Source organism: Taeniopygia guttata, chromosome 2 (assembly GCF_048771995.1).
Source record: "Taeniopygia guttata chromosome 2, bTaeGut7.mat, whole genome shotgun sequence".
In the NCBI taxonomy this organism is placed as follows: domain Eukaryota; kingdom Metazoa; phylum Chordata; class Aves; order Passeriformes; family Estrildidae; genus Taeniopygia; species Taeniopygia guttata.
Genome location: NC_133026.1, coordinates 97,454,174 through 97,467,344, shown reverse-complemented (window position 1 = coordinate 97,467,344; position 13,171 = coordinate 97,454,174). Strand labels below are relative to the sequence as shown.

General features: G+C 34.4%; 1 long non-coding RNA gene across 3 annotated transcripts in view; it reads left to right on the top strand.

Moving 5' to 3' along the window:
* Positions 1–13,171, top strand: part of LOC121469514 (uncharacterized) — a 74,538-nt gene that overhangs the window by 54,010 nt on the left and 7,357 nt on the right. For 2 of the 3 annotated variants that reach the window (XR_012054076.1, XR_012054074.1), the window contains exon 5: positions 2,889–2,972. This is a non-coding gene — a long non-coding RNA (uncharacterized lncRNA). Of the gene's footprint in view, positions 1–2,888; positions 2,973–4,346; positions 4,834–13,171 lie in introns of those variants that run through there. The other variant, XR_012054075.1, reaches the window with a different exon arrangement.

Genomic DNA, 13,171 nt, shown 5'->3' with positions numbered 1-13,171 from the left:
CCCTATATACAATCTAACTTATTATTTCAAAAGTAGAGTGGTTTTAACCCACTCAGTACACCTGCCGTGAAGAAAAATATATAATAGAATATTTTGTATAACCTACTGAAGCATTCTGGTTTTTTGTATTTAAGTGTGGTTTCCACAAAACTCAGAAGAAAATGAAAAATTATTTTGATCACACAACTTATACTTTTGACAGCTCCAGGAACAACAGAATATCAACCAAACAATTGGAAAAAGCCCATTTTAACACCATAGCATGATACAGTGCAATAAAATAGTTTTATTTTTTAACCAGTTTTCATTGAATATTTGCTTATTTAATTAACATACTGGTGCTTAGGCTTACATTCTCCAGAAGCTGAATCTACATGTTTAAGAAACTGACTGTTACTACCTGCCATCTCTTCTATAAAAACAATTGAACATATGTGCAGTATTCTAAAATATCTGCTAGCAGAATGCTAAAGACATTTGGCTCAACTTGAAACTCCCAGCAGAAGAAAAATAATTACTTCTATTTAAACAATAAACACATTTGCAAGAATAACAGGAAAGTTTCACACATTTCTGGTTACAGATTGGTTAGATCACAAATATCTTCAGCTTCCACAAAAGGGAACAAAAGTTTATGTACTTTCTCTGATCCTCTATATTTATTATAAAGTAAGTTAGAGAGACAAAAGTGTCAGCCACTTACAGACAAAGAAGCTGGGAAAGGAGCAAGTAGCTCCATGAACCATGAACTATAATAAATACATTAGCATTAGGGATTACTTCTAAATTCTGGAATCTGGATAAAATTCTGTTATGAGGACCAATTCTCTGCCAAAAAGGATCACAGAAACACAGATTCATAGAACGGTTTGGGTTGGAAGAGACCTTGAAGATCATCTGTTTCCAGCCCCTGTGCTGTGACAGGGCCACCTTCAACTAGACCAGATGTTATCAGGGTGGTTGAAGTTCCCCAAGAGGACCAGGGCTGTCCAAATGTGGCTGCCCCTTTCTGTCTGTAGAAGGTCTCATAAGCTTGGTCTTTCTGGTCTGGTGGGGTGGAGCAGACCTTCACTCTAGTGTCACCTGTCCCTGACCTCCCTTTAACCATGACCTATAAGGCCTTGATGCATTTCCAAGTGAAGTTCCATGCAGTCTAGCTGGTCATTGGCACAGAAGGCAACACTGCCTGATCATTTTCCCTGCCTATCCTTCCTAAAGAGCCTGTATTCTTCCATGCAAACACTGCAATCACAGGAGCCATCCCACCAGGCTTTTGTGATACCAACAAGATTGTAGCCCTCCAGGTGTGCGCACATCGCTAATTCCTCTTGTTTATTCCCCATGTGGGGTAATTTGATTCAAGACATTGAATTTGGGCCCCTAATGAAACCAAATTACTGAACTGAGTGGGTGAAATTCCTTTGTACTGCCCTTCAGGTGCTCTCCTGCTGACCTGAGATCCATCTCCAGGCTATGGACATCTCTCATTGGCCTTGGCACCCAACTGGTAACGATAGGATTGACTTCTAGGAGTAGGTAGAACTGAGGTTCCCCTCCCCCAACAACTTTCATTTTAAGTTCTCTTCACCAGCTTGGCAAGCCCAAGACTCGAGATGCCTTTCAATTTTAGGACAGAAAGACACCATCTTATCCCAGCAGAGGTTTCTCAAAGTGAGTCCCATGGTCTAAGTAGCTGAAATTTTGGCTGTGGCACCAGTCCTGTAACCACTTGATTCACCATGTTCAAATGGCCCTTTCAAACCCCTTTCCTTTGACCAGGAGCACTGATGAAAATCTACCTGCACACCAGAGTCCCTTATGTTCTCAGATACGCATTCCAGATTTTTACCTTTGACATTCAAACCAGCCATACTGACATTAATTCCATCTGATTTCTGCTAGGAATAGCACTGAGATTCCTCCATGTGAGGAGGGAATGGAATGACAGAAACAGTTCTATGAAATACTCCCATCCTGGTCTGGTTAGCCTGTCAGTGGTATGACAATCAGAATGTACTACACTTAAATTGGCAGAGCTATGAAGAGGCATATTATCTAATTGAATATGGCCTTATCAAGCAATGAATCAAATGTAACGTCTGTTAGATCTGTGCCACAGTAGGTTTTAAAATTCATTCAGCAATACAGTAATGAACAAAACACAAACACTCTTATGGAGTTAAGAGCTTGCAAATTGAGAATAAACCTCAGTATTTAATCTCCTGTGTGCTAACTCTGGTTTATAGATTCTCTCTCAAGCATTTAATGAAAGATACATATTAAGCTTAATTTAAGTAACCATTGTAACTGACAGAAGTTGATATTTACACCACATTTAAAACAAATAACTTTCTTCTCACTGAATGCATTTGCTGGCATCAGAATATATTTTCATAAATCTTAATTAAAATTTTCTAATAAAGAAAAATATACAATAGAAGCCAGACATCTGGCAATCCAGTATTTATGAAAAGAAACAAAGTGAAATTAGGACAAGAGGCATATGATTTAAATACTTTATAAGTTTTTAGATTTCTTTCCTTTACCCTTTGATCAAAGATAAATCTTGTAGAAAAGAACTGCTTGTGTAAGAACAGTATCTGTATATGAAAGCAATGTTTGTAGAGGCCAAGTCTTAACTTGTCTATATTTTAAATAGAAATATCTTAATTATATGATAAAAATATACAATTAGTCCTTTTATAAAAACTATACTTTTAGAAAGGAAGTAGGATAAGTGCATTCAACCTTCTTAGATGGATGAATGTGCCAGACAGATATAGTTGTCAATTTATTTCTGTACTTTTTAAATTTTTTTTTTTTTACCAAGAGCTTTTAAGTAAATTCAGGAGAATAAAAGTACTTTTTTTTTTCTCCTTTTCTTACAGTTCAGAGATGGAGGCTTTGATACTGGCTTTTGTTGGGTTTCTTGGAAGGGATTGACTTTTTGCTGTGACTACAATTCTTTGTAGGTAAGACTGGCTACAAGACATTATAGATTTTCTATATGTTTTGAAAATACCAAAAGAGAAGAAGAAAGAAGGAGAGCTGGATGGCAGAACACGCACTTATGTGTTTTACTGTCAAAAAACCCTATATGGCTTAGGTTCATAAACTCAGCCTTTCAAAACAAATGTAAATAAACATTGATATGCTTATGATTTTCAAGTAGACAAGGTTATGTTAGTGATTCATTAAGTTTTGTTCTTGCTGCTGCTATGCTTGTTTATCTTTTACCATTTGTTATTATGAGAGTATTAAAAACTCTGTAGCTCTGACAGAATCATTCAATTATAACTTCTATTATGCGATATATGGAACTGTAATATTTATATTCAGCAAGGTATATTAAAATAAGTTTTACAGGGACTTTTCATTAACATGTATAAATATAGATGTCACTTTGTGTTGCTTTATTAATTACTCAACAACTGTAACCTCTGTTTTAAGTGGGTTTTGGCTTTGTTTTAATAAAAACCAGATTAACTTAGAGGTTGATAAGTAGGATATGCTGCTTCTACAAACGTCACATCTTAACTTGAACTAAGAATTTAAAAAGATTTAGATTGTTTAGATTTAGAGAGGTTTAGATTGTTCTCACAATCTACACTGACAAAACCTGTACTTAAGTGCAGAAAAGACTGAAAAACACAGTGTAAAACAAGGGAAAAGAGAAATTAATGGATTCCTAACCTTTACTCTTTGCTATCCAATGTATAAAGATGTTAATGAGACAAAAAGGCTTGGAGTTTTAAAAGACAAAGTATAACTACATTGGAATTATTCAAATTCTCAACATTTGCTCCCTGGATTCTGCCTAAGGGGTCAATTCCTTCCCCTTCAGGATATTCTGACATCACCTTACTGAATACCCAAAGATCAATAGACTTAATTAGAAAATAAAGATATTGATTGGATTAAGATCAAAATACATTAAAATAATATCCTTCAAAAAGTAAAAGCCAATGCTTTCAATGTTGATAAAAATATCTGTTCCTTTTCAAATTAAGCTTTTTTTTTTTTTGCCAGTGATACAGTACTAAAAAAGACACAATAAAAAAGCAAATTCGACCAAAATCACACTTTATGTAGATTATATATTTTAAAATTATAAACAGGACACATATGGTAGCTGCAAACTCCATAATTTTTAACTTTCTTTTTTCACAGTTCTTTTCATTTTCAAAACTCGGTTAGGCAGTAAGCACATTTGTCTTTAAGTTGTGGAGTAAAAAAGTCCAATAAAAGTCTGAAACAGACTAAAAGTTTTTATTACCAGAAGTTATTTAATATAAAACATTCACTGCATGTATCTTTATTTTGCCTTTAAAATCCTTCTCATAAAGGTAAATGGATGAGGGACTGCATAGAGCACTAGAAATGCCACGATAAAGAACTTACGAGAAACGTCCATTGAATGACCTGCACTGAAAGAGGGAGAAGTGAAATCACACCCAAAATGCAACAAGCTGATTAAGTCTTCTAAGCTCTTAGTAGCAGTGAGGAAGCAATTGAGTTTGAAGTTGAGGAAAGATTTGTCTGAAGAGAAATGATATGCTGTGTCGCAGGAAGAGGATTTACAATAAAGTATTTAATAGTAGACTGGTTAACACACAATGTGTTAACCAGTACTCTGTACTGGTTTGTACTCTCTGTGGCTTGTTGGGCCACAGAGAGTACAAATCACACATGAAACTCATTTATTTAGGTCTTTATTCAATTTCTAGGGAATTATAACAACAAATTATCCTAAAATTAAATTCTTTTTTTTTTTTGATAATTCTTATGGTTTGGTTTGCAATTTGCATAACATCTTGTAGCTGCTTCTGCTAATCATCATGTAGAGTGATAGATTAACTTCCACTGCTTGCATTCTATCATGATATGTCCAGAAAATCTCAGTCAGAATAGCAAAGATACACTACCACAGTACACACTCAGGACCTTTGAGACAGAAGATAACTGTTAAACCTTGGTAATCATTTAACTGTAACCATCCAGATTTGTTTTATGAGTGAGCAATGGAACAGAAGCTGTTCCAAGGAGATGTACATATCTCCACAGTAGTAAGAGAGCAAAATAGATAATATTCCTCCTGTGCATTTTGTATTAAAGAAAAAAAGGGACCACTGTTCTGATAACAACATCCATGAATATCCAGGAGGATTACACTTTCCTGTGTTCTGGCTAGAGCAATTAACAATCATGGATTTTACAAAGATCAGTTGGGATCAATAACAGGCAGCTCTGAATTTACAATGTAAAATCCAGCATTTCACTGTGATTTTTTGCCCTGGCTGCTTGGAGTCATTTCAGTTTATCTACTGCTTATGAAATACTGCTTTGTGTCTAGGGCTCCTTTGAAAGCTAAAATCTGATGATGGCAGAGGGAGAAAAAAAGTGGGAGATATACTAGAGGAAGCAAATTGATTCAAAACACATTAATGTTATATTCAGAGGCCAAACAAAGGTGCCTAAATGCTGAGCATTTCGCATAGTCCCTGGAGAGAAAGAGTAGATAGGGGTCCAAACTAGAAACACTTCTTAATTTGAGTACAATTACACAACATAGATTCAAAACCAATTTTCCTAGATTAACCTTTTCCTCTGAATCATTGTAGCAAAGTCATGAAAATAGATATTTTTATTGCTGCTCTGATATGAGGAGTGTTTTGGGATTTTCTTGTGTTGGTTTAGGTTTTCATGTGCCATTATGGAAAAAGCAGGTGTTATTCGTTGTGGAGACTTAGAAAACCAAAGTTCTTGCTTTATGGAGTAGGGCGTCAGACTGCACTTTAATATGTATAATTAATTGCCTTTTATATGCAGATTTCTTCTCTTTCCAGTCTTCACTAAGACTAGGTTAACTAAAATTTGTAATGGTGGCATAAAGCAGTTTTGGAAAAATGTATTTTTGTATGAATTACTCAAATACTAACTAGCTGATTAGTTTTTCAGTTAGGGAAGAATACTTTCAATCTTGGAAAAAAATTTTAAAAATGTTTTTCTGTACAGAGCTAGAGAATTTATTGTATGTGTATCAATAAATATAATTTTTATGGAAATTGACATACCAGTAATGGGACACAAGCAGATGGAGAAATTTTTCTTGGGATGTGTGTGATATCCACTGAAGTATCTAAAAAAACCACTACATTATATTTAAAGTAAAGTAATGAAGTCTGTTTAAAATTATTATACACATTTTCCTGTGCCTACATCAATCACATTCAGGAACACTGTCAGTACAAATCACTTTATCCATTATTAACAAGTCAGAGGATCTACCTGCAGATTTCTCATAAAGCCTTATTGTATGAAACAGCATTACGAGAAGCGATAGGAACTTTGACGAACTTCAGCTCATCTGCTGACAAGTGTTTGTTCTGTTGTTTCTGGATTGTGTTGTCATTAGTGCGAATCAATACCTGAAAACGGCTGAACCTCTCAGTGTGTTCTGTGTAGCAGCTGTCTGAATGCTTACAGCAGGAATTTGTACTGGTGCAGTATTAGAAGGTATTTTCATTACTTGAAGTCGTAAAGAAAAAAAAAAAATTAAAAAAACTTAAAATTTTATTGAGTATCTTCTGCAAATGAATAATAATAAAAAAAAAACCTTCACATGTCAACTGATTGTAACCAGCAACTAAGCCTACCCAGCTGCTAGGTCAGTCCTTTCGGGTACTGGAAGGATAATCAAGTAATGGGGAAAACTTGAGCTCAGCAGGGGTGGCAAAATAACTTCCACATTCCCTTTCCTTGCAATGGATAAAACTGGGCGCTGCCAACACTAACCATAGTACCAACAGAGCATCTTTGAATCATCTCTATTTGATGCATGCTGAAATAATCAATTTCTCCCTTTTGGGAGTTGTTTGAAGGCGGTCTATCCCCCAGCTGCAAATCCGCCATATAAAATTAAAAACACTGTTAAAAAAATGTGTGGAACTGGATAACAGACTAGAAGTTTGGTGTTTTTTTTAAGATTAATAGTATATCACAAAATGAAAACGGTATGTTTCCTTTGCACTAATGATGAAGTGGGAAGTGGGAAGGGTTATGATTTTCTACATACTTCAAAAATTGCCTCTGTGAAAATCAGTGCACACAGTACAGCACAAATTTGTGTTGTTATGAATCATTTCCCTACATAGCTAGAACAGGTAGAGAGAACAATATATCAAGAGTAACAGCTCTGTTTCTAGAGGTAGATCTTTGTCTATGTGTTTAGTGATGTTCAGAGAGCAGCAACAGTTGCATTTGGCTTTCTACATCTGAGTCCATGATCAGTTCTAAGATATGCTGTAAATCCCATCTACTATGTACAGCATTACAGAACAGAGACATAAATTACGATACTCTGTTGTCTTAAAGACATAAGATTCACATATATACAAGAAATACAAATTTTATTAGGCAAACTTAATAAATTATTTTCTGAAGAAGGGAATTCCTTTATGGATCAGACCTGAAGTATCACAGCAGAACCTTTATAAAAGGCTTGGTTCATCAGAGTTCATAAATCATCAGTGGCTTCAATGTGTCTGACTAGTGCAATAGTGTAATGGAGCTTTGCTAATTTAACTGAAGTATCTGACCTATATGTCTTCCAGAGCCCCCAGCTCAAGAGACTACCCAATCAAATAAAACTGCTTTAAAATGTGCTGTGTGTTTTAGTCCAAAGAAATTAATGGGCTCACTTGAAGCTGAAGTATCTGAAAGGCAATGAAACTATATTTCTCAAGTCCTCATCTCAAATGATAGGTTTATGATTTCACTAGCCTGTGGAACCACCAGAGACAGCAAAGGACTATCTGACTGAATACATGAGCTGAACCAACTTTCCAATGGCTGATTGTGTGCACAGACAAAGCAGTGATGACACAAATCCAATCTCCTAACAATCCTGTTGTAGCTGTTGAGCATTGTTCAAATATTTTGGGAAAAAAAGACAAAATCATATTAAGGATAATAAATATGCTTTCACTCCACTTCACAGTTGATGAATTATTAACAGCTTAACTTTTCCAGATGATGTGCCTATGTAAGGGAAGCTTCACTAATTTTCATGACTCTGTAGACTCACTTCCTGGCAGCAGCCTCCAGTTGCCTTCCCCTGGTACCTGAGAACCATAACTCAACAGGATTACTGTCATGGCAGAGGACTAAAGGACACTTTAAAATATGTCATTAATTAATGAGTCCATGTGTGGCACAGTAAAAGCACTCTGTACAGTGACTGGAAGAATTTATCTTTTTCTTGATGGAGCTTTTGCTCAATGACGTTACAAGGGAATTAAATATTCAGACCAACCATACTCTTGCACAGACCCTAAGAGCATTCTCTATGTCAAATATTTACATATTTGACAGTAGTTCAGACCAAATGGTTTACTCATGTGACTGGAATATTCTGCTAATGTCTTCAATAGTGATTGTCTATTTGAAACAGATAATGTTTTTGTTAACCAACAAAATGTTAATCATAGTAGAAGATGGTCACAAAAATAGATATGCTGGAGGTTAGGTATAACATATTTCTACTTCATTTGTATTTGGATATAAAATTCTTCATTTAGATTTTCAAATGACACCGCTCTTGGTAAATGCAATTATATTATTTTATGTGCAATATCTCAAATTCTATTTGGCCTTTGGAAGAATTTGATTTCACATTCAAAATCAAGTTGTTAGGTCAGATTACGTGGAGAAAGGCAGCTGGGTGCCTACAAGGTGCCAAAAACTCTACAGTCGAGTCTCCTTACTTCAGTAGCCCATCATTTAAATAAGGCAATAGACTAGATGGAAACATAAAGAATATTGATAGATAGCTTTGGAGAAAAAGGCTAACTGCTTGCAATTTACTCTTTGCAACCACTTGAGAATATAGCTACCCAAAATCAAGTTTAGTAGCACCCTAAATGTGAAGAAAATAATATATATATCTCATGATAGATAAAGATAAGCATGATTTCTAGTAAACAAGGGGGACACCACTCAAGAAAATTAGTATTTGTCAATGCAATCTGTACAGGTAGCATGTCATGTCTATGAATACTTAGGTAAATAATGCTACAAAAACATGAAATTAAGATGTAAAAATTTTGAGAGACGGTAGGGAAACTGCTTGCAGTACAGCCTTAATCTAAAAGGATTATATGTATAACAAGGAATTACTTTCTTTTAGATGTGTTTAACTTCTGTGTTCTACCACTTCTTTCTTGTCTTATCACTTCTGCCTGCAAGACAATCTCATGTTCTATAAGTGCATTTATTGATGCAATTTATTTGTTTATGGAAATCTGAATATGGAGATATTAGAAAAATGTGTCTAAGTAAAGTCGTTGCTTTAAATTGCATGGAAATCATTAAACACTAAGTATTTATCACAAATATAATTAATAAAATATTCTTTTTATTCACCTTTTTCATAATCTATACTAGCAAAAGAGTACTGGTTAATTATATTAAATGAAAAGAGTGATAGAAATCTAAAAATCTTTAATCAAGGAAAAAAGGGGAAAAAAAATTAAAATAATTTGTGGTTTGACTAGCATCAGATCTTAAAAAATCATTTTTTCTTTTGAGATGAAAAAGAAAAAAATAAGTCTAAACTTTACCTTTACCAGCTCCTATTTGAATAAGCAATGCATTAAAACCCAAATATGTTTATTTTATTTTTGATTTCTTTTCTGAAACTACTTTGCCTGTTCTTGTAATATTCTATCTATCTCTTCAGAAAACCAATTTATGTGTTTTGAATAAGTTATTTCTCTATTTAATCAAAACCAATGGCTTCCTTAAAAAAGCATACTACTGGGATGTGAAGATATATTTCTGTTAAATTGCTGTAACTAACAACAACAAAAAAGCTGTGTTCAACCTTGATTTTTTGACAATTGGATAACTTGTTATAAAAAAGACATCAAAACAGTAGAAAGACTGATATTCCCTGCCACTGAGACTTCCTCCAATTAAAATATTGATAATATATTTTTGACTAAAACATATCACAGAAATGAAAAGAAACCATTAGTTCTCAATGAATAGCTAAATGAATAGCTAAATGTAAATTTAGCTATTACTAGTGAACATAAAATACCAAAAGTATTAAATTACTAGTTAGCATAAAATGCCAAAAGTATGAAAAGCCATTCAGAGTAGTTAAAACTTCTATTTTTTCTAATGCAAAGACACCAAAAAACCCAGATATGAATAAGATGATGAACATGATTATAATTACCTTCTATGACTATGATTAGAACACAAATACAATATAAACTTTTAAGCAGATGCTAAATCAATTTTTGATCTAAAAGATAAAAATAGAAATTATAAACAGAGACATGTTGTTGACTTGTATTTCTATGCATCCTTCTAGGCTATGGAGTGGAATAATACTTGTTCAAAAAGAGACGCTACTTGAAAATATAAACCTTGTTATTCATCCATCCATACTGTAACTTGCATTATTTCAGCATAGAAAACAACTGAAAAATATTTTGGTAGAGTATCAGTCAAAATAGTTGGAGAAAATAATTTGGTAATATTTTAATCAATTAATAAATACCTTGTAACAATAGAATGCAGAACCCGACTGATTATTCTTTCCTTTCTCTTCCTATGACACATTATAATTGAAGCTTTGGGGGTTTATTAAAAATGTAATGTTACCAAGAAACATTTTGTAGTCTGAATTATATAATATAGATATTCTGTAGATTTTTTTGAAAGTACATGTAAAGAGCAAATGTTCTGGCCATTGAAAGGAGTTAAGCTATTCCTCTTCTATTCTACATTTCTAAATAGACAAGCTTGCATGGAAGTGTCAGAAATCTCATATCCAATTATGCTAGGACTCTCTTTATGGAAATATTTCAGCTGTCTTATCTATACATCCTTCACTTGATGTAATTGCTTATCCAGTCATGAACACAAAATATTTCTTTTTAATGGTTGAGTATATAAAATAAACTGTAGTCTGATTAATTAAGTGAAAAATACTCATACCATACTGTGGAAAGATGGCTGGGTGTAAAACTAGAGGAAACGGAGAAGTTACATTCATATCCTAACACAAGTTATAATAGTATGGAAAGCATAGGGTAAAACATGGCTGAAACTCACTCACTGGATGAAATGTGGCTGGCATGCTCAAAACCTACTCCACAATGGTTCTCCATACACACAATCTGCATCCATGGCACCTGCACTCAAGATCCACCTAAGTACAAAGTAATAGCAGAAAACTAAGTTGAGAATGGGGAAAAGTTAGGGAAGACTCCATCCTAGCTACTCGTATCAGTAAATGGGCTGAAACTGCCTTCTCCCCAATAGGGAAACCTATTTGGTAAGAACTAAGCTCAATATGCACTGAATATTTTTATTACGGATTAGAGCTTGTCTGTGTATGGCAGTCAGGTATTGCAGTCAGGTATTATCACTGACAATGTTCGAATCTTAACCTGTCACAGTTTTATATTAATAAAGATTTTTATTCTGTAAACTCGGTAGGAGTCCTTCATGAGCACTGACATTTGCTGGTAATGGGTAGCATACTGGAATTACGTGGAAAACACATTGAGGGAAGGTGGGAAGATCTGCTGAAAGGTCTCCCTTAGGCTGTTGGTGTGTGTCCTTGACTAAGTCAGTCAAACTGCCCTCTGATCCACTAGGATTGGTCATTGAAGGATCCTCAATGACAGACTGGTAAGGCACAAGGGTTTCACCTTTTTTGGGGTGCTGACAGACAAATCAACCACTAAGGGTCAGGGAAATCACCACTTTTCACAAAATATATATATTTTATTTTTGGTGTAAACCATAACAAGAATAAAAAGTGCTTAAAATAGTTTTAATTTTTCCTGTGAAAGACCCAAACCAATCCAGTCTTATGTTTAGACTTTTATTTCTTAGTTAAACATATCAAACATTGTTTAGTATGGCTACTGGGGAAAAAGAATCTGTAAAGAAAAAGCCAGAAAACAGAATTTGTGTGTTCAACAAATATTTGGTATGCCTGCCATAGAATAAATACCATGCACGGAAAATTAATAGTCCAAAGTGTTAACTGCAATTTTAAGGGCAACAGGGGAGGGAGGGCAACTGAACAAAGAATCAAATTAGTGCCTAGAGACATGTTGATGATTTCTAATGAAGTTACACCTTCACAGATTGCAGTCAGGGCATGGTAGGTCTGGAGATAAGTTTACATTATGTGCATGACAGTTATCTGTTTTATTCAGCTGCTTTAATTCTAGTAGTGAAATAAACATTACTTGTGTCTGTTCCATCACTTGTACCTACAACTGTTCACCAGCTTCTTGAGTGAAGTAATGTAGGTATTTTATCTAGCCAATATCAACTAAAGATCTGTAATTACTATAAGTTAATGTGAAAATCAGAGAACTGGAAAATTCAAATTCTATTTGATAAGCAAATGGGAAGGAGTGGCCTGAGAGAGAGCAGTAATAATCCAGAAAGACCAGTGGCTCCTCTCTGGTCATGTATGAATCTCTACTGCTGTGTAACTGGGCCTATGGGAGTTGAAATTAATCCAAAGTTTTCTATATTTTAGAGGATTTCTCTGATTAAATTACAGAGTAATTACACATATTCTGAGATATATCTCAGGTATTGGAATAGCTTTTGATCAATAATTAGTTGTATCAGTGTTTTGTTGACTAACTAGCTCTTCACTTTCTGCTATCAGCAAAAGAATTCATAAGAGGGTCAGTGACTGTAGGCTCCAGACTACAGGGAATATCAATGGACTTCCAGTAGTTATAGTGGTGGATGAGCAGAGCTAAAATATACATCCAAACAAAACCTACTATTGCATTACAAACAAAGGAAGTAAAATAGGAAACAGAACTCCCATGCTTCAGAGAGCTCCACAGTTGTCCCCTTTGCAATTTTAATGTTAATTTGTCTGATGCTGTCAGATGCAGAACATACGTAAAGTTTGGCAGAAGTTCAAGGGGCATAGATTTTAAATTTATAAAGGCTCTGTAAATTTCTTTGAATATACTGCAAAGAATGCTTACACATAACTCAAAATCATAATTGAAAGGAAAATAGAATCTTCTCACCTACAGGATGTTCTTCAGCTGTGCACAGGCTGCATGCATATTCCAGTGTAGTGAATTATTTTAATTACTTTTGACAAATT